Source organism: Myripristis murdjan, chromosome 5 (genome assembly GCF_902150065.1).
Source record: "Myripristis murdjan chromosome 5, fMyrMur1.1, whole genome shotgun sequence".
Classification (NCBI taxonomy): Eukaryota; Metazoa; Chordata; class Actinopteri; order Holocentriformes; family Holocentridae; genus Myripristis; species Myripristis murdjan.
The window spans coordinates 8,424,584-8,444,284 of NC_043984.1; the positions used below are offsets into that span (position 1 = coordinate 8,424,584).

The 19,701-nt window shown below is 41.2% G+C and overlaps 1 protein-coding gene across 2 annotated transcripts in view; it reads right to left on the reverse strand.

The window, feature by feature from the left end:
• ripor3 (RIPOR family member 3) overlaps positions 1 to 19,257 on the reverse strand; it is a 61,635-nt gene extending 42,378 nt beyond the window's left edge. For both annotated transcript variants that reach the window (XM_030050605.1, XM_030050603.1), the window contains exon 1: positions 19,006 to 19,257. The gene's annotated coding sequence lies outside the window, so the exon portion shown is untranslated. The remainder of the gene's footprint in view (positions 1 to 19,005) is intronic.
• Positions 19,258 to 19,701: the final 444 nt, after the last annotated feature.

Below are 19,701 nucleotides of genomic sequence, written 5' to 3' on the forward strand. Positions count from 1 at the left end.
CTCTGGCTTTGTAATCACACCGTCTCTCTGTGGTCCTCCCCTCGCTTAGCCCTGCTGTCAGCACCACTTAGACTCTGAGAGCAACATATGTTGTGCACACACACACACACACACACACACACACCCACGCACACACATGCACATGCACACAAATGCAGACAAAGGCAGGCAGAGACACATCTAATAAGCGATTATCTGGAGGTTGGGATGCACACACACACACAGACACACACATACACACATACACACATATACACACAAAACTGTCAGCGTATAAATAGACAGCCAGAATAGAAGTAGAGTGAGTAAGTGAGAGAGAGAGAGGATTGCGGTTTGTCAACTCATATGAAAACTGTTAGCTGTTCTTTTTGAAAGATCTGCCCTCTATAATACACTCTCCTTCCCTCCACACACACTCACGCACAAACACACACACACATACACACACATACAGGGGGGAAGATGGAGGATGTCACTTTTGTAAAGTCTCAGTGGAAATGCAGGATATGTTGTACCATGTTACTGACAACGTGTGTGTGTCTGACCAGGGATCGACCACTTATCAGTCCTATTTATTTATTTATTTATTTATTTATTTTTATTTGCATGATCACCAACACGAATATAAAACCACTCAGACATCTCTCCGTCGGAAAGGCAGCAGACCAAAAGCATGAAGACAGGGCCACATTTCCAATAATATGGTAAAAATTTTCATTTCATCTTTCACTAGATTTGTATTCAATTTAGTTTCACAGAAAGACAAAAATATAGTGTGATGTCCTTGTTTACTTGCCTTTAGGACAAACAGGTTACAACTTTTGTTTCAGTTTTACCAGATTTATTCTGTTTTATTGTAAATGCTTGTGAAAGGCACCCGAATGCAGCATTTACACACAAGAAATCTGATCTTGATGCAGCAATGTAAATGCAATGCAAATGTATTATTGGTGTTCTTAATTACTAATAATCGGTATTGTCCCTGAAAAATCAATATCTTTCAATCACTGTTTTTGGCAGTGATGAGTCCAACAGAAAGCACACAGGAGCACGCCTCAGCACCGTCTATCTGTCAGCCTGTAAGGGTCTTCCTGTTTTTTCACCTGCTTTTCTGTTTGTCTGTATGTCTGCCTCTCTGCCTGTCTGTCTCTCTGTTTGCCAGTTGATCTCTGTCTGACTGTCTGCCTGTCTGTCTGTCTTTCTCATGTTATGATGAATCCACCAGAAGATAAACAGGAGGATGTGCTATAACTATTTTATATGGTGCCTATGGGGCCTGTTAGCTTAAAGAGATTTAAAGGGACGTACAGCTTGGAGGCCGGGGAGAACCGTCCCAAAGTCAAACAGTGACTGCAAATCATTCTTAGTGTTTGTTAAAACCTGCTTGAAATATCGGCTGGATGGGGTTTACCACAACAGAGAGCAGAAGCAGAAGTTAAACAAGACCTCCTACTGGTTTAATAGAAGCTGTGTGGCTGGCATGAGTCTTCATGGACATGAGGGGAGACATGGCTTATAGAAGTGGACAACTTCACAACGTCAGAAACAGGGAGACTCTCAATATGAGGGTCTCAGTGACCTTTTTTTCTTATGCTCAGGTTCATTTTTCAATGAAAAAATTGCATCTGCATCTAATAAAAGAACCAACAATCAGATTTCCTGCATGTCTTGTTGACTAGTAATTTCTTTTTGTTGTGTCACTTTTCTTTTAATTTTTTTGATAAATAAATGTTTCTTGTGATTGTACTAATGCTAGTTATTTTCATCCTTTTAAGTATTAGTATTTATAATAATTTGTAATTGTGAAAATGTATTTCATTTGATCTACTTATATGGTTATTGCAACAGGTCCTCAAACACATACAAACACATAGACTGATTGTTCCAGCCCCCTAATACGACCAACAGGACCATCTGTAATGCAGCCCAAGCAAGATCGAGGAAAAAGTCTGTATGTTGAGTCTTCTACTGACTGAAACCACTGAAACAAAGTCAAGGAATAAAGACACCTTTGGCCTATATTTTCCAGAATGCAGACACTATGGTTTATAGTTTGCAAGTATCAACTGTAATTCAATGTACTGGAATAAAGAGGAGGGAACCAGAGTGAACCACTGTCAAGTCAGTGATGATTACCAAAACTCAGTCCAAGAAACAAGCTGTGGGTCATGTGACTTTTGTTTGGGCCATGTTAACCCAAACAGACCAAATACAAAAATCTAGCAAGGTAAACCTTTCCACTATGGTTTGGTCCAAAGAACACAAACCAGAGGTGGTGGCTGAGTAGGCACTGACTGATTTTATAATTATTACTTTTTCTCAAATGAAACACATTACAAAAACAAAACAAAAACAAAAAGGTCGCACACTAGGCCTGTATAACCACAACAGCTGGCACTGCAACCAACAAAGCATAACAAGCCTCAAAGGAATTATTAGGATGGTTTTTGCAGTTTTGTTGAAAACACTCTTGATTCTTGAGTCTGACTTTGTGCATTTTGCTGATACTACCACTGTTTTGCTCAGGGACTTTACAAAGGGACACATGCTGAGAGATTGCGGTTACAGGATGTTCACCCAAACTACTCTGACAATCCTAAAATAACCTGGCAGATGAGTGGCCATCCCAGGAGGCTGATTTGAACGGATAGCTCTGTCCCAGTTCTTCTGAGCCATGTTCTGCAGGCAGGATCGTGGGCCATACTGTTGACTCAAGGCACTGATAGATTCAGCAGGACCTGGAAGTGGACGCTCATAGCAGATGTATACAGGACCTGAGGGTCCCATTACAGGATGTAAGGATTTAGGGCAAACTACTGTTTGGAAGCTAGTTAGAATTTAAGGCAGTGATGGATGGGCAATAATTTGATGCAGCAGACTTGGATGATATTTCATCCTGCGAGGATGGGGAAATGATGCCAAAGAAAGTAGAGAGTAATAGATACAAATGGACCAGGTACCTGTGCAGTTTAGCTCGCTCACCCATGATGCTGCAGTTCACTCTGTTAGCCCTCTGATGTTACTGAGTGATTTGTTCCACGCTTTGCAGGTTATTGACAGTGTAAAGCTCACATGGTCAGCATCATCACCAGAAAATTAGACAACAAAGACATATGGTTTGAGGATAAGTGTGTTTTTTTCTCCTTTGCCTTCACCTGTTATTGTGTATCTGTTCACAGACACTGTGGATTTTAAAATGGACCAAATCATGTATGAAACTAAACAATAACTGCCTGACTGCAAGTATCCAAAGGTGAAGTGTAGGCACAATAAATTTTACTGCTTCAGCCTACACATTTCAGTCACTGATGTTTTGTCTTTGTTTTCTGTGCATATTTGTTGGACAGAGATGTGTTTGATAAACAGCATGAAATTTAAAAAAAAAAAAAAAAAAAATATATATATATATATATATATATATATATATATATATATATATATATATATATATATTGTTGCAACTGCTACAGCCATTACATATTTAAGATTTCACAGTGGTGGTGCTATCTTCCTCTAATTGTTACTGAGTGCTCGATACTGGCTGGATACTCCAAAATGCTAACTGTTAGCCTCCTGCCATTGAGGTGGACTTCCCCCCAGCTAACACTCTGAAAAATAACTAAATAAAAATGAATAAATGGATGAATTTTCCCTCTAATGCTTTTCATAAGGAAAAAGGCTGTCTTTGCAATGCCAGATTCTTTCTCTGTTGAATTTTCCAGAATTTCCCTGGTTGGGATCAATAAAGTATATCTATCTATCTATCTATCTATCTATCTATCTATCTATGAATGTTCCCACCAGCGTAACATGTTTTTAGCGTTCCTAACACTGAATGCTAGGAGTTAAAAATGTTTCTCTTTCTAAATCGAGCTTTGCATCGACCGTGGCTGATGCTTCACCAAGAGCTACAGGCTGCTAGCCAGGAGACGAGGTGCCTCGTGGACACAGAGCCTGATGGACTCAGCAGAGCAGGAGGACGGATGCACATTACTGATTTATATGTTACCTCAGGGGCTTGTTACAGTGCTTCAGGATTCAGACAACTTTGAACTACTGCCTGAAAGTTACTTAATATCTGATTAAATCACCAGATAAACTGAGGCAGGCCGCACCATTTCAGGTTCCCCAATCTCTCCAGCTCTGCCACTTTGTCACCCCCAGCACCTCTATCTTAGTTTGTATGTGCATGCTGCATTATCTTCATTAATATACGCTGTTCACTTCAACTGCATGGAAGTCATTAAAGTTTGATTTACTTTAATTTAGGCTACTGAACACGATCTCCACTATTATTAGGCCCTGCAGCACCATCATCACCACCACTAGTATCCCATCGTAACCACCACCATCAACATTGTTCCTCTTTCATCATAGGCATTTTTGTGTTTATGTTTATGGCTGCACAAAAGTTGGTTTTCATTCCAAACTTTACTTTTAGTTCACCTCTGCATTAACTTCAACTCTTTCATTCACTCATTCTTACATTTATTTGTAAAAACAAATAAATGTCTTTTTTCCCACTCTGTTGCAAGTTCCTATATAACAGTGATTCAGGATCTAGTTCATAGAAGCTTTTACATTTGCTCATATCTAACAATCCTGGGAACAATCCTCCTCGAATCAGAAAGGAAGTGGCTCTGGTTTTGATTCTGGTTTTACACAGAGGAAGCATTGCTTAGTTAACATGAGCCATTATAGCCACCATGGCTGAACAGACAAAGAAAAGACCACCTATAGAAACTCAAACTTCAGAAATCCAACAGAATATCCATGGAAAAAGACATCACAGTGCTGGACACACAGTTTGACTGACAGGTGCACACCAACACAGTGGCACCTCTAGAATCTCAGATTTTATACCATAAAATAAAATAAAAAATAAAAAAAAAAATCAGCAATTAACACGACACTTTCCTCCTTCAATAAATCCTTTTCACAGCAGCCATTTGGACATGAATAGCAGATTGCTGCCAGCAAAATGCTAATCCCTTGAGGAGGTCCTAGATTAGTAGGCTAGTTTGCAACAAACAGCTGGAATGGAACTAAATCAGCAGCTAACAAAGATAAAGCAGCTAAACCACTGATGAACAATAACAACTTGCAGCTAGACTTTGCTTAAGTTTCTGAAGAAACTTTAAATGTGCTTGCCACCGTTGCCGACCGCGTGGCCATGTAGTAAACCGCCAGCCCTTATGCTGTTTGTAGGTTGTGTAGTATTGTTGGAGGGCTTGAAGGCAGTTACTGTGGTCCAGGTATTTTCCTGGCAGTTTTTATCATATTTTCAGTGGCCACTATGATGTCTGTGGCCAGCTGCTATCGTGTATTGGGTGGTTGTTATGGCGTTGCTACGCAGTTGCTATGGTGTCACTGATGGTTGCCAAGGCATTGCTAGATAGTTGCTATGATATTCTGGGTGGTTGCAAAGCGGTTGCTATGGTGTTCCTGATGGTTGCTAAGATGTTGCAAGGCGGTTGCTATGATGTTCCTGATGGTTGCTAAGGCATTGCTAGGCTGTTGCTATGGTGTCCTGGGTGGTTGCTAGGCAGTTGCTATGGTGTTGCTGATTGTTGCTAAGGTGCTGCTAGACGGTTGCTATGGTGTTCTTTGCTGTTGCTAGGGTGTTGTTAGGCGGTTGCTATGGTGTTCCTGATGGTTGCTAGGGTGTTGCTAGGCAGTTACTATGGTGTTCTTGGTGGTTGCTAGGCAGTCGTTATGGCGTTCCTAATGGTTGCTAAGGTGTTTCTAGGCAGTTGCTATGGTGCTCTGGATGGTTGCTATGGGGTTGCTAGGGTGTTTGGGGCGATTGCTGGGGGTGCATGTGTATCTCTGTGTCAGTGAGAGGGGACTTTCTCCCTGGCAGGCCCTCCAAACATTCCCTCCGAACATTAGTGTATATTGTGTCCAAATTCCGATTTCAAACTGGAATTGCGAAAAAACGTAGAGTCGGGTCATCTTAAAGATTGATACGCCACTTCTTCTCCACAAGACGCACGTTTCTCGTATTTTGTGTGTTGACGTAGCGCAAAATCTCTGCGCCCTAGATCCTTGGGAAAATTTGGCCATTCATTTCCTATGGCCAAATTTTTTTTTTTAAAAAAAAAAGGTGGAATTGCGAAAAATCAGTAAGTCGGATTGCTAATAAAAATAACAGCACACTTCTCATCAAGGCAAGCACATAATAATAAGTATGCAAGAGAATAAGATGTGTTGCCTTTTCAAGGCAAGCACATGATAAATATTCAATGCAATGCTGAAAAACCTTAATGCACAGTCAGGATGAGAGAAGAGATGAAGAGCTTTCTCATGAGCTCAGTGGTATTGTTTGCTTTCCAAGATGATTTGCGTTTTAAGTAAAGATCAAAAAATGGCTGTTAGTGGATACATTTGAGCCCTTTTTACTTCCTCATCTCATCCCTCCATCCCCACTGTCAGCCACTGATCCATTTATCCGTCTGCATGCACCTGCCATTCATTATCTTTTTGATCCAATCCTTTGTTTTTGTCTTCTGAGCTACTCAGGTTTCACACACACACACACACACACACACACACACACACACACACACACACACATGCACGCACACGCACACACAAACACACACACACACATGCATGCACAAAGTTTACACACTGTACACACACTGCCCCCTGGATCCAACCAGGAAATGGAAGAGTCAAGTTCACAAAGTGGACACCTCTGTCTGTGCGTGTGTGTTGCATCTGATACCCAGTGGCCCTGTAGGGAGTGAGGCCAGTGGGTTCACTCTTGCAGAGAACAAGCTCAGCTCAAAACACACACACACACACACACACATGCCTAAGCGGAAATCACATCTCGCACTATTCATGTTGTTGCATTCTTTCTCAAAGCAGCAATCTGTTAGCATAGCAAGCAGGAGCTGCATTACAGCCAAACAAGCACAGACTTGATATATCCTTTCATAAAGATTAATTTGGTGTTGCGTAATTTTAATAACAAAGTCACTGGGTGTCCACTCCATTCATTAGGAGTGTCTGAATTACATCAGAAAACCTAATCTGCATCTCCTGAGTGTACAGAGCCTTTAAAGTAATAATCCATGAGAACTTGTACAAATAAACATCCATAATTTCTCCATCGCTACAGTGATATGGCCTATATTCAGTTCATTTGGGTTTTTGAATTTGTTCTTCTAAACACTCAGAGTCTAGGAGTCTTTCCTGGGAAAAATCCTCTGCTGCACAGGAAGTGGTGCATTTTACATCTCCAGTTTGTTTGTTATGAACAAAAAAAGAACTAGGCAGTCAGCATGAGCTGTCATAGCCCCCATGGCTGCACAGACAAAGAAAAGAGCGCCACCTACAGAAACTCAAACTCCATGAACAGAACATCCAGGAGTCAACATTCTGAACACTGTTTGATGGACATTTGTCTGCCATTGTCAGACATTTTTGCCACCCAGATGTTTTGCACTTTGGGGTGGCAAGGTCGCCTGTCCCAAGAACTCACAGGTTTGGTTCTCCATAAACAAGAACCTCTATGTCTGTATAATGTCAGCTTCATTCCGGCATTTTTATGCACTGGCCACAATGTTACTGTGCATCACTGAGGCCCTTATGGAGCGGGAAACCTGATACTGAAAACGAGAATGCATATAGCACAGCATGCAGCGCTTCACAAACACAAGGCTCCCACTGTCTCAGCAGGCTAAGGTACATAAGAATGGTGCACAGTCTGTTTACACTGCTGGGTTTGTAGGCATCCATTCACATTAAGGTCACCCCTGCTCAAAATGCAAAAAAAATTAGGCACTCATTGTGCTGTAAGATTATTCATCTGCCAAATTTTAGAATAAATTCTTAAAAATAAATTAAAAAAAATGTTTCCCCACATACAGTGTATCATATATTGCTAGACTTCTTGTATTTTCTCCCTCACTCTTCTGTACCATTAGGCCACTTGGAGTCATTGTGATTTGTTATACATTTTTCATTTTGCATGGGTCACTCTGATAAGTGTTGGCCGAAAGTGAAAAATATAAATGTAAAGGTAAATATGTGTGGGAAGCCCTTTGCTTGTGTTTTCCCTTTCACTTGATTGACTTTACTTGGCATAATGCAGGCCATTGACAGGGCCCTGTGGTGTAATCCCAGCCAATCTGGAATTTCACCCAAGTGTGAAATGGAAATTCTTGTTCTCCCTCCTGAGCCCCTAAGCACTTTACTTGAAAAAAAAAAAAAAAAAAAAAGACATTTGCGCAGGGTGTCTTGGCTCAATAGGGGCTCAACTAGTTCATGTGAACAACATCAACCCTAAAATACACCACTAGTCATAAAATCTTAAACAGTTTCGACTTGATTTGCGAAGTCTCCTCTGAAGTTAGTAAAAAGAGAACACTCTCTTGGTCTCGGTGTCCATCAGGCACCTTTTTTCTTAGCAGGCAGTGCAAAAAGCAGATGCTTTGGGAGCGCAGCAGTCACAGCCCCTGCTGTTGAGACTATTGGAAAACTATTTTTGCTTTTGCTAAATGTTGAAATATGTTTAATTCCCAGCACCTGGGGCTGAACAGATGTAACAGTGAATCCACACCACTGGAAAAGACAAGGAAAAGCAGCCAAAGCTATAAAGAGGAGCTCCTAATGGACACGTAACCATAAAGTGGTCATTTGTGAAATCTTTATGTTTGTTGATTTTGGTGACATATTGGATTTTTTTCATTTGAACTTGCGGAGAAAAACTGCCCTGTACTGGGTATTTATCACAGCACATGTAAACCATTCATTAACCCTTTGTAGAGTTGCAGTTCAGGCTGGTAATTCAAATGAAAATGTCACACATGATTTTTTAATGATGGATCTAGCGACAAATAAGAATTGCTTCTTCATCAGGTCAGTAAACAATATTGATGTTTACAGCTTGATTTTTATGGCTACTATGTTTCACGTTACATTACATTATGCTGTCCTACATGATGCTACGCCACACTGCATTTTATTATGTTATGTTGTGCTATGCCATGCTATGTTATGTGATATTGCTATGTGATGTTATGGTCAACTTATGTGATGTTATGCTACATTATCCAGTTATGTTATACCGTGTTATGTTATTTTATGCCATACTATGCTATGCTGTTTATTATTTATGTTATGTTATGCAATGTTATACTATGCCATGCTCTGCTATGTTATACTGTATTATGTTATGTTATGCTATGTTATTTATATTATATTGTACTTTGCTGTGTTGTTGCGATGTTATGTTATGTTATACTATACTATACTATGCTGTGCTAAGTTATGTTATGTTATAATGTGCTGTGTTATGTAATGCAATGCTGTTATATGTTATGCTATGCTCCACAGTATTGTGTTGAGCCCGGCTGGCGGGTAAGGGCAGACATGGTCTTCTATCTGCGGTGAACAGGAGCCTCTAAGGCTCTAAGGCCTCATGCTGGACTGCCAGGCCACATGTTGGGCACAGATAGAGCACCCAAACCACACACAGCAAATATACACAAACACACACTGACAGGCACACTTATTATCAGCATATGCTCCCTAACACGTGCACGTAGATATGTTACATCCCTCTGCATAGCTAGTGTCTAACTGATTGTGTGTAGAAAGTGGTTTCATCATACTGCTGACCTGTCAGGGATAAAAACACGGGTTTGACCTCCAACCCTGGGTCACTGCCAGCAGTTAATGAGGTGGAGTGTTGAAGCATCAGTGTGTTGTGTTAGATCGGACTCCTGGGGCTTGTAGATCACTGTGGATCCTGGATGAACTCACTGGGGTCTGACCTGGCAGTGTGGATTGATGTCCCGCTGCGCTGTTTGTGAGGTCCTCTCATCTGTACAGGTCTGTGACGGCATGAACTGTGAAACTGTCACACATTAATATCCCTAATAACACTGACATCACCAAAAAATGAACTGGAATTATGCAAGAGCAGAGACCAAGAAATAGCGCATACAACTCACATATTCAAAGGTCAAAGCATATATCAGCACGCCAATGCTATGGACTAAAATGTCTTTATTCTTAATGTCTGTTTGACGGTGGCTACTACCATGTTTTATTATAGCTATAATATACTCAATGTGGCACTCAGTCCTGTGATTGTAATGAGGTGGGGTACAAGGCATACCTTGTTCTACATTTTAGCCACAATCACAGTGTAAAAAAAAAAAAGCCCTCTTGGGGTAAATAGCTTTTATACAACTGTTACTGATGTGTATGTAGCCTACTGCCACAGGAAGTACTATGATTGCCAATTAGCGTCCTCATTAGTGAAAGAGAAACCAGGTCCATAAAGCAAGGCTTGCTGGGCTTTATGGGAATTATCAGTATGGGTTGCAAAATTTCTGTAGCTATTAAGAATTCTTGACTAAAAAGCTGTATGGGAAAACCAGCGTCACCTCTGATCATTAAACTTTAAAACATATTTTAAACTGAGGTTTAAGCATCTATATAGTCAGCTAATGGAGGGACTTACCTCCATGCAGTTATTCAAATGCTAATAGTCAACTTTAGAGGGACATTTGGCGAGAAAACAGACGTTCTTTGGTTGTTCTTCTCTATTTCAAACACATAAGTAGCTGGTAAAATAGTGAAAGTGACTGGTGAGTGAGTTTCTTTCCTTGAAGCCGGCAATGTTTTATTCTCGCGTTAAAATGCTTTAAGCTGCTGAGGCGGCAGACTGAAGGGGCTGCATGCGCTCCATGTTGTTAGATTAGACCCCCGGGGACTCTGATTTACTGGACGAGCTGTCATATCCATCTAATATTGTGTTAAACTAATATTTTGTCTCTCCAGGCAGGGGCAATAAGTTACGTTAGGGCCAGATTTGGAGAGGAATTGAGGAGCTTCATTCCAAAATGAGACATACTTCATGTGAAATATTCATCAACTAGTCATACAAAATGACTGCTGGCTAGGAAATAACATTTAATGTGAAATATTATCCAGGTTATGAGGCTTCTTACAACCCCTGCTTCTAAAACAGTAACCACACAACTTGAACTGAGTAGAACAGTCTTTTCTATTCAAATCAACCCGGACCACTTCAGCCTGTGTCTGTTAGCCGGTTAAAGTTCGCAAACAATTTTCTTCTCCACCAAAGTTTGGCAAAACTGTGACAGTTTGTAGCATTATAAGCACACAGCTTATATTACGTAAAAGTATGTTTGATGATGCTGACCAGCTTGGTTTGGTAGTTTGCAGATGTTGACTGGAGGAGCCAGTAGAAGAAGCCAAGTCTTTGCGAATGTTTTATGCTGACCTTGTTGCAAAAGTTAAATTGCAGTTGAGTTTTGACAGTTGAGCACTCATGTCACACACACATTCAAATAAGGACAATTCTTGTAGTGATTTCTGTTACGAGGGTACAGCCACAGTAAAGCATATCTACACTGTTCTCAAATTCAACACTAATGCACTTAATGGCCTCATAGCAAAGACCTGCTTCCTCTGCACCAGGCAAATGACCACAGCAAACAGCTCATTGACTGTTCAACTCCATTCAAGTTCTGCGATAATGACTTTAAGAGACTGTAATCATGTGTTTATAACATTGATCGTAAAAATGATTTTTGCTTATTGCTGAGAAGTATAACTTGACAGTAACTGCTGTTGGACCTCAAAACTTTTGAGCAGTGCTTTATAGAGGGAGATTATGATTACAATGATGATTATACAGATGGTTACAGAATGCTGCACGTGTACAGAGTATGTAATAATGATATAAATATATACTGAATCACATGTTAGGTCTTGTGGACACAAATAATGTTCTTATTATGTTCCTCCATCACAAAAGGGTCATGAAACAATAAGAGTGGAACTTGCCATTTTAACCAGTTTGTCACATGGAAAGGTTTATATGCTGTTGTTGCAACTTGCAACTGTTGGACCAATGGCACCATGACAAATACCTTTGCATTTATTGGACTTGGTGAATAAAGTGTTTCTGACGGTTACTAGCATGGGTGGAAGTGTCACAATGTGTTGGCACATGTGTGCCTGTCAAAGACCAGTTGATAGACCAGTTGAGCTGATTAAACCAGTAAGGGAGTGGGAGGCTGCCTTTGCTTCCATTGTCTCAACTTTATTGTTGAGGGTTTGTCAGGATTTGAAAACGTATTAGCATCCTCCTTGGTGCAGTTGCACGTTAGATAGCAGTTAAGGACTGTACAGTTTGAAAAGAACACAATGTACTGAAAGCCAGGCTCTGCAGAGGCCTGATACTTTGCATGACCAACATGTGCTCTAATACAAAACTCCATTTATACTCAGTCCCTCCTAAAAACTGGAAAAGACAGATGCCACAGCAACGCTCATGGAACAATTGAAGCGTTTCTTTCCAAAATCTGATATGAACCATTTGAGAAAGAAATTACGCCTACTTTTGAATGAAAATGCATGATGGAGAAGTGAAAAGGAAACCCATGGATGCAAAATCCATATGATTTTGAGGGCAGAATCATCTGTTTCTGTAACACTTGCTGATGAATTTCAAGTAGCACCACTTTTCAAAAGTGCATCCACAACGTTATAGAGTGGAAACCTTCATGTAGTATCATTACGGTATGCTGATACTACACTAGATCATTATCAACTGCCTGAGAATATCACTATGTAAAGCCTGAGATTTTCCAACCCTGTTTCACCCCAACAGATGTTGCAGCATATATCTTAGAGAAAATAACTGAATCAAAGCTGGAAACGTGATTCATTTTTAATAGCAAAACCTGAAAGTTGAATTGATTGCCTCTAATTTTCTGAAAAAATAGTATTAGGGCTATGAATATCACTGACTTCACTGGGGTTTAATGGGCTCTTTGGCTGCACTGGGATCTAGTGTGTGAGGGTGACACTAACCCCAACTGACACTACTTTGACTCATTGTTGATTATTTGTTGGCAAACTAACACCCTTACCATGTTATTGCCAAAAATAAATATTTTCAGTAGTTTTGTCCTATTAAATGGTTCCAAAGAGGGTTTTTTTGCCATGTAGACGAGAAGGAATGGATTTCATTTGAGTTTGGATTCTTCTTTCAGTTCATCATTTCTCCAGAGGCCTGTTGAACCTGCGAATCTAGTTTCAAGGTCTCACAGACCATAGGGCAATAAGATAAGCCGTGTGTGTGTGTGTGTGTGTGTGTGTGTGTGTGTGTGTGTGAGTTAGTGTGTGTGTTTGCATGCGTCCATGGGGGGGGTGGGGTGTTAGGAATAATAAATGGAAAGAGAGGCATCAGGGAGAAGAGCTGTTTTGTTGACAGAGGATGAGATTGCTATAAATTACTAAGACTGTAAATCTACACACACACACACACACACAGTTACTGCTTCAGGTTAGTGCCTGTCACACACACCTTCTTGACGCATGACGATTCATCCAACAGCTGTTTCACCTAATGCAATCACACACTCATTCTCCACGCTCACACATTGCCCACACATTCAAACAAACATATGCAGTCACACACACACACACACTCACACACACACACACACACACACAGTCAGACAGATTGCCGCTCACTAAACTTTCCATGAACACGTGCCAGAGTCTGAAAACACATGACTTTAATAATTTGGATATATAGCTTCTAAAAGGGGATCATTATTACTCACTCATAAAAAGTATGCAGAGAGTAAACACATTTAAAGGTGCCACATATAATATTTTTAAATATCAATAAATCACTGTCAAATTCATTGAAATACTCAGGTGTAACAGCCACAAATTTGTGACCTGTGCACACTGGCATTTTTAGGACAAGACACTAGAAAACCACACATCATTTATTTGTTTATAATGTGCAGATTGAAAAATTGAAGAGGACAGAGTCAGATATTGTGTCTTTTGATGATGTAAAGGTGTAGCCTAACTTTTGCTTTGGTCGGTAGCTGTGTGTAGCCGAGCCAGCAGCTCTACACTGGATGTGGATTTTAGAAAGACTTAAGCTCAACCTTGCTATTGACTTTAATCCCATGGTGGCCATTTTGTACGCACATATACACACTGGCTGGATGTTAACAGGCACAGGTGAGCTATGTCCTATTTCTAGAAATTTTAGGAACTGTCTAACATTTTGTCATAGCCCAGATATGATGACAACAGATATGATACAAATGAACGGACTGATTAAGCATGTGCTGAGAGGGATATTGGTTCACTATTTATGGTATTATATTTGGCCCTCAGTAGGGGTCCTCTGGAGATGATCCTTGCATAAACTCTTCCTACTCTTCCTTCATCCTAAGCAGCATGGTCCCTAATTCTGTTGCCTAACAATGTCACAGAGGATTTATGGCAGAGGAAGAGGTGTAAGCTAACTCCAGTCAAAATTAATGACAGCCAATGATAGTAGAAGTCCGTTGTGGACCTTATGTACCAAAGTAATCTTACCTATTCATAATTATATTAAGTTATATAAATTCAAAATGCTGAAATATTATATACATAAAGTGCATTGTTGTTATGAGAAGAAAATCCATCTCTTTCTCCCATTCACACATGACACAGTTCAGCTAATTTGGCCCTTCAAACACCATCAAGTCACAACCAGGAGATGTTAAAAACAGTTTTTTAAAAGATCTACAGAATGAGTCTGAGTTTAAGGGTGCACTCACACTAGGCCATTCGTACTGTCCCCAAGCATGTTTGACCCAGAAGTCTGGATTATTTGACTAGTGTGAGTCTGTGCTTCAGTTCGGTAAACTTCCTCCGCTCTGACACGGTTGGAGGAGGTGTGCTTCAGCACGGTACGGGCGTTCATGCACGAGCACGTTTAAGGCCAGGCTCATTTTTATCCTGGTGTGTTTGTGTCAGAACACTGAGAAGATCTGCGGCTTGTGACAAACACGTCCAGTATTTACTTCAGTGACTGTGGGACTTCCTGGGAATCAGTGGTAATGTGTTGACTGGTCCATCCTCTGACGTCGGAGCGAACAGACTCAGGTCTCCTAAGGTGTTTGTGTGTGTGTGTGTCTGGGAGGTGGGCTGGGTGTGGGGCTGCAGCCCTGAATCCACATGAAACCAACACAGGAAATCCCTCAGACTTGTGCTGTTTCACTCTGATCTTTCTCTGGTTCTAGTGGTTAACAAGATTAAAACCACATTTCCCATGAACACTGTTGCTTCCTGCATGATGGTAATCTTCTTCTTTGTTACTGAGAAACATGTCCCACTGGTGTTTCACCCCCTCAACCATCTGCCATCATGAAACGCTTTAGCTCTGTTTGCTGTGGAAGAACAGCACACTCTTCCTGATTTGTGCCATAAAGCAATGCAGTTGACAATATAGCGCTTGGTAGCGACTAACTGATGTTATTGTTTATGGCAATTATACTAATGTCTCAAAATTGATGTGATAATGCACACACAGAGACACACACATCTTCTCACCTCCTCCAAATCACTTACACACTTCATTACAGCACAAAAGCGCACTTCTCCCGGCTCTTTTATCTCACACACACACACACACACACACACACGCCATGCCATTTACTCTTTTAAAAGTAGTTACACACTTCATTAAAGTATAATGGACCCCTCCCCTGTGCCGTGTCAAAACACAGACACCCTAATACCAAACAGCTACATGCTTCATTAGCCCAACAAGACATCCGCTATTATCCTGATAATAGTCAAAAACACCCTCACCCCTATCTTCCCACACCCATTGTCCGCGTCAAAATCAATTTCAACAGTTCACTGGACAACAAAGGCTTCTCCCTCCAGCCTTGTATAGTGTTTCAACACACACTCTGCCACCATTGTTGGTATTTAATTTAATCACCATATAAGTAGTGACCTCTCAGGTCTCTAAATGTTCAGCGTATAGCCCCACTCTGGCTGTCCTGTCACTGTCATCTCTCAGGTAGTTATTTATATTAGAAATACAACCGACTGCCATGAAAATACATCATTTGTCCTCTTCAGTGATCTCAAAGCAGTGATACCTCGCTGATCAGTTATGTTTGTAATCATAATTTGTCTTGTGACAGTGTCTTGACTCACCCCCCCCAGTACTTACTTTCCAATAAGGACCAGCTTAATGAGCTGTTTATTTATTACATGGCCCACCCCAAAGAAATTTGACAAAACATGTTGGGGTAAAATGATAATAACTCTTCAAAAACCTGAAATTCATTTGACTTATCTTAAAAACGCATTACATATTTAAAATTAAATTGCAAGAAACTACCATAAGAAAATTATCACAAAATTACACCAACATTTGTAGAACTAAAATAATATTAATAATGATGATAGTTACAAAAAAAAGTAACTTTTCAAAATAAAAATCCAGCCATGGGTTCTTGGGTTTAATGCAAGCCTAAGTCATTTACAAGCTATCACCAAAAAAACTAGGACTGTCTGCAGTGACCAGGGAAGAACATCTTTTTAGACCAAGCTGTAAATACATTACAACATAGAAATAAAGCATTAATCATGGATTTGTATTTTTTTGCTCAGCTGCCATGTTTCTTAGTTGCCAAAAGGTCGATGGTTTGAGTCCCAGTGGCTGCAATGCAGGGCAACAGCCAACTCAAGGCTGGAAATACTTGATGGATAAAGTAAACTCTGCGTGCTTGTTGCACGCATGTTAGGCCTCGCTGACACAGTAGCTGTAAATAATTCTTGACGTTTGTTTTAACCCTCTTGGAGCAGCAGATGGGTGGAGTTTAGCCACCCCAGGACAGTCCTTATGGTGGCTGGGTAAGTTGTCAGTCATGAAAAAAATACACCCAGTTGGCTTTCAAACACTTTGCTGTCAAGCAGCTTCAAACAAACGCCAAGAATTATTGTGTGTGTGTATGTGTATGTGTATGTGTGTGTGTGTGTGTGTGTGTGTGTGTGTATGTCTACACAAAGACCAGGGAAAACAGTATTACATGACAGACAGTGTGTTGAAAAGTAATTAATCATTACAAGGGTGTATACTGATTCTCTCTCACACACACATACACACACAACACAAGAAAATAGCGTATTAAATTTAACATGACGGAGCTGTGAACATAAGGAGCATTGAATTTGAGAAAGCCTCAAAAGAGAGTGAGAGAGAGAGAGAGAGAGAGAGAGAGAGAGAGAAACAGACAGACAGACAGACAGAGGAACAGAAAGACAGACAGAAAGAGACAGACAGACAGAGACAGAGAGAAGGTAAGAGTTAAAGCATGTAAAAGTGAGGAGTAGAAAGAAGCAAAGAAGACAGAATGGGAGAGACAGAGGAAGAGATGATGGAGTAGAGGACAAGAGAAGAAAAGGAGAGGGAGAGAGACAGGGAGGGTGGAGTGGGGCAGCAGAGCAGATCCTGACCCTGCTTGTTGTGTTGATGTTTGCTCTGGCAGCTCCTCGGTTTGAGCTGCTCTCACTGAGGGGTTCATGAGAAACTGCAGCCCATCCGGCTCAGAGAGCAGACCTCAGTCTGACAGGAAGACAGCGGGCAGAGGGCGAAGCCACGCATGATGGATAGAACCCCATTTAAGACAGACGAGAAGAGGAATGGACGCTGATTAAGGAGAGGACAGTCGAGGATGTTCTCTGAGCCAGCAAACAGACTCATGCAAGTTAATCAAACCAGGAGAGGAGAAGAGAGGAGAGGAGAGGAGAGGAGAGGAGAGGAAGATAGACTAGACCAGAATAAACCAGAACAGATCACAATGCAACACAATGGAGCAGAACAGATCAAATGGACCATGACAGCAACGCAACGTAGCTTAACACAATGCAGCGCAACGTATCACAATGTTACAGAACAGGACATAACATAACTTAACATAAAATAACATAAAGTAAAGTAATGTAACGTCAAACAGCAGAACAGGGAATAGTGAGTGAGAGTCCTGTCCTGTATTACTGGCACTGCTGTGCTGCATAATGAATAGAGCAGAACAACAGCTTGAGGCACGGACACAAAGTTAGCTGAGTTCAGCCGCAACCAGAAGGAGTTTGTACAAGCAGCATCATGTTGCCGCTATCTCTCTGCAGCGATAAAGCTCCAGCCACAAAAAGTCAACCTGCCAATGAAGTGAAAGCTGACAAGCAAACGAAAGAAAAAGTTATGATATGGCTGAGGATATACTGTACCTCAAACCTGGAAAACCAGCCTCGCTGCACTGTGAGTGTGTGTGTGTGTGTGTCGTGTGTGTTCTATATAATAGAATATATGGGAGTAGTGGTTTGATCACAAGTTACAGAGACATTAGTTTGATCTCAGTTTTTTTACTGAACCCACTGCTGTTCTGTCCTCACTTAGCAACAAGAATCCTCTCAGAGGGAATTCCTTATGACCCAATCCCTGCAAATGGATGTCCATGATCTTTGTGCATCTATTTTGGGGGATCCCACACATGCACCCCTGCAGCATCCCCTTCAACAAGCCTTCATTCACACGCTGTGCTTTTCCTGCTAACAAATACCTGACGCAAAAGCCAAAGCCTGAGCAGAAACAGAGAGCACCGTCAGCTCACTGTGCGAGTGTCACCGCCGAAACTCAAATATGCCATCTTGTGTCCCTGTTGCTAACAGCTGAGACTGAGTCTGCCACATGGAGAGGATGCCTCATGGCCGGCCAGACTGTTGACATTGTAAGATATCAGAAATACCTCGGTGTTAATAGTAACACCAGCTGGTTTATTCAGTCAGATTTCTGCTGGACTCTCACACTTACAAGCATGCCACAAAGCTACAAACTGTAAACATCCTGGAGATATAGAAAGTTTGGGTTGATGTTAAAAATAGTGAAAAAGTTAAAAAAAAAAAAAAAAATCCAAGCAGGGGCAGCAGATTGTCTTGTAAAGTAAGGGTCACAGGTTGGATCCCCACATCAGTAGCATCAAGAACAGGTATGCTCTCTGTTCAAACAAGACACTGAGGGCGTACTGTCACTCTGGATAAGAGCCTCAGTTACAGTAAATATCTGCAATGTATCATCATTTAATTCATTAGAAACAATAAAAAACAATAAAAGAAACAATAAAAGATTATGAGCCTTACCTGCCTGCATAAAGAACTGCTTATTCCCAAAGTCACTTAAACTCCACAGCACCACACCACCTCAGTGGACGAGTCATATCCAACGCTGCTGGGGGGATCCTCTGTTTGCTTTGCTCTGTGTGTGTGTGTGTGTGTGTGTGTGTGTGTGTGTGCGTGTGTGTGTGTGTGTGTCAGTGGGCTAGGCAGCTGCCTGCTGAGTCCTGATAGCGTTTGGTTTTGCCACTCCTCTGCAGCGAGGCTCCAAGGAGTTTGAAAGTGACAGCAGAGAGGCTGAAGAGTTCCTTTCTTTCTTTCTTTCTTTCTCTCTCTCTCTCTCTCTACAATCTCCCTGCCCTCCTCTCTTCCTCAGCTCGTCCCACTCCTCACATCTGCTTTTTTCTCTGTCAAACACTTTTTGTAGCTTTGCCTCTCATCTTTCTCTTCCAGCTCCTCTGTTTATTCTGAACTCTTCTGTCTCTCCTCTTTCATTTCTCTCTCTCTAAGCTTCCTGTCTTCTTTCTATCTGCTCTCTTTCACGTCTCAGTCACTTGTCTTTTTCTGCTTCTCCTCTTTCTCTCTCTCAACTCCCCGCTCTGTCAATTTTTCGCACTCTTTGTTTTACCTCCCACTCTCTCTCTCCTTCTCTGTGTCCTCTTTCTCTTTCTCTTTCTCCACTCCTCCTCTCTCTTCTTACCTTCCAAGTCCTCTCTCTCTTCA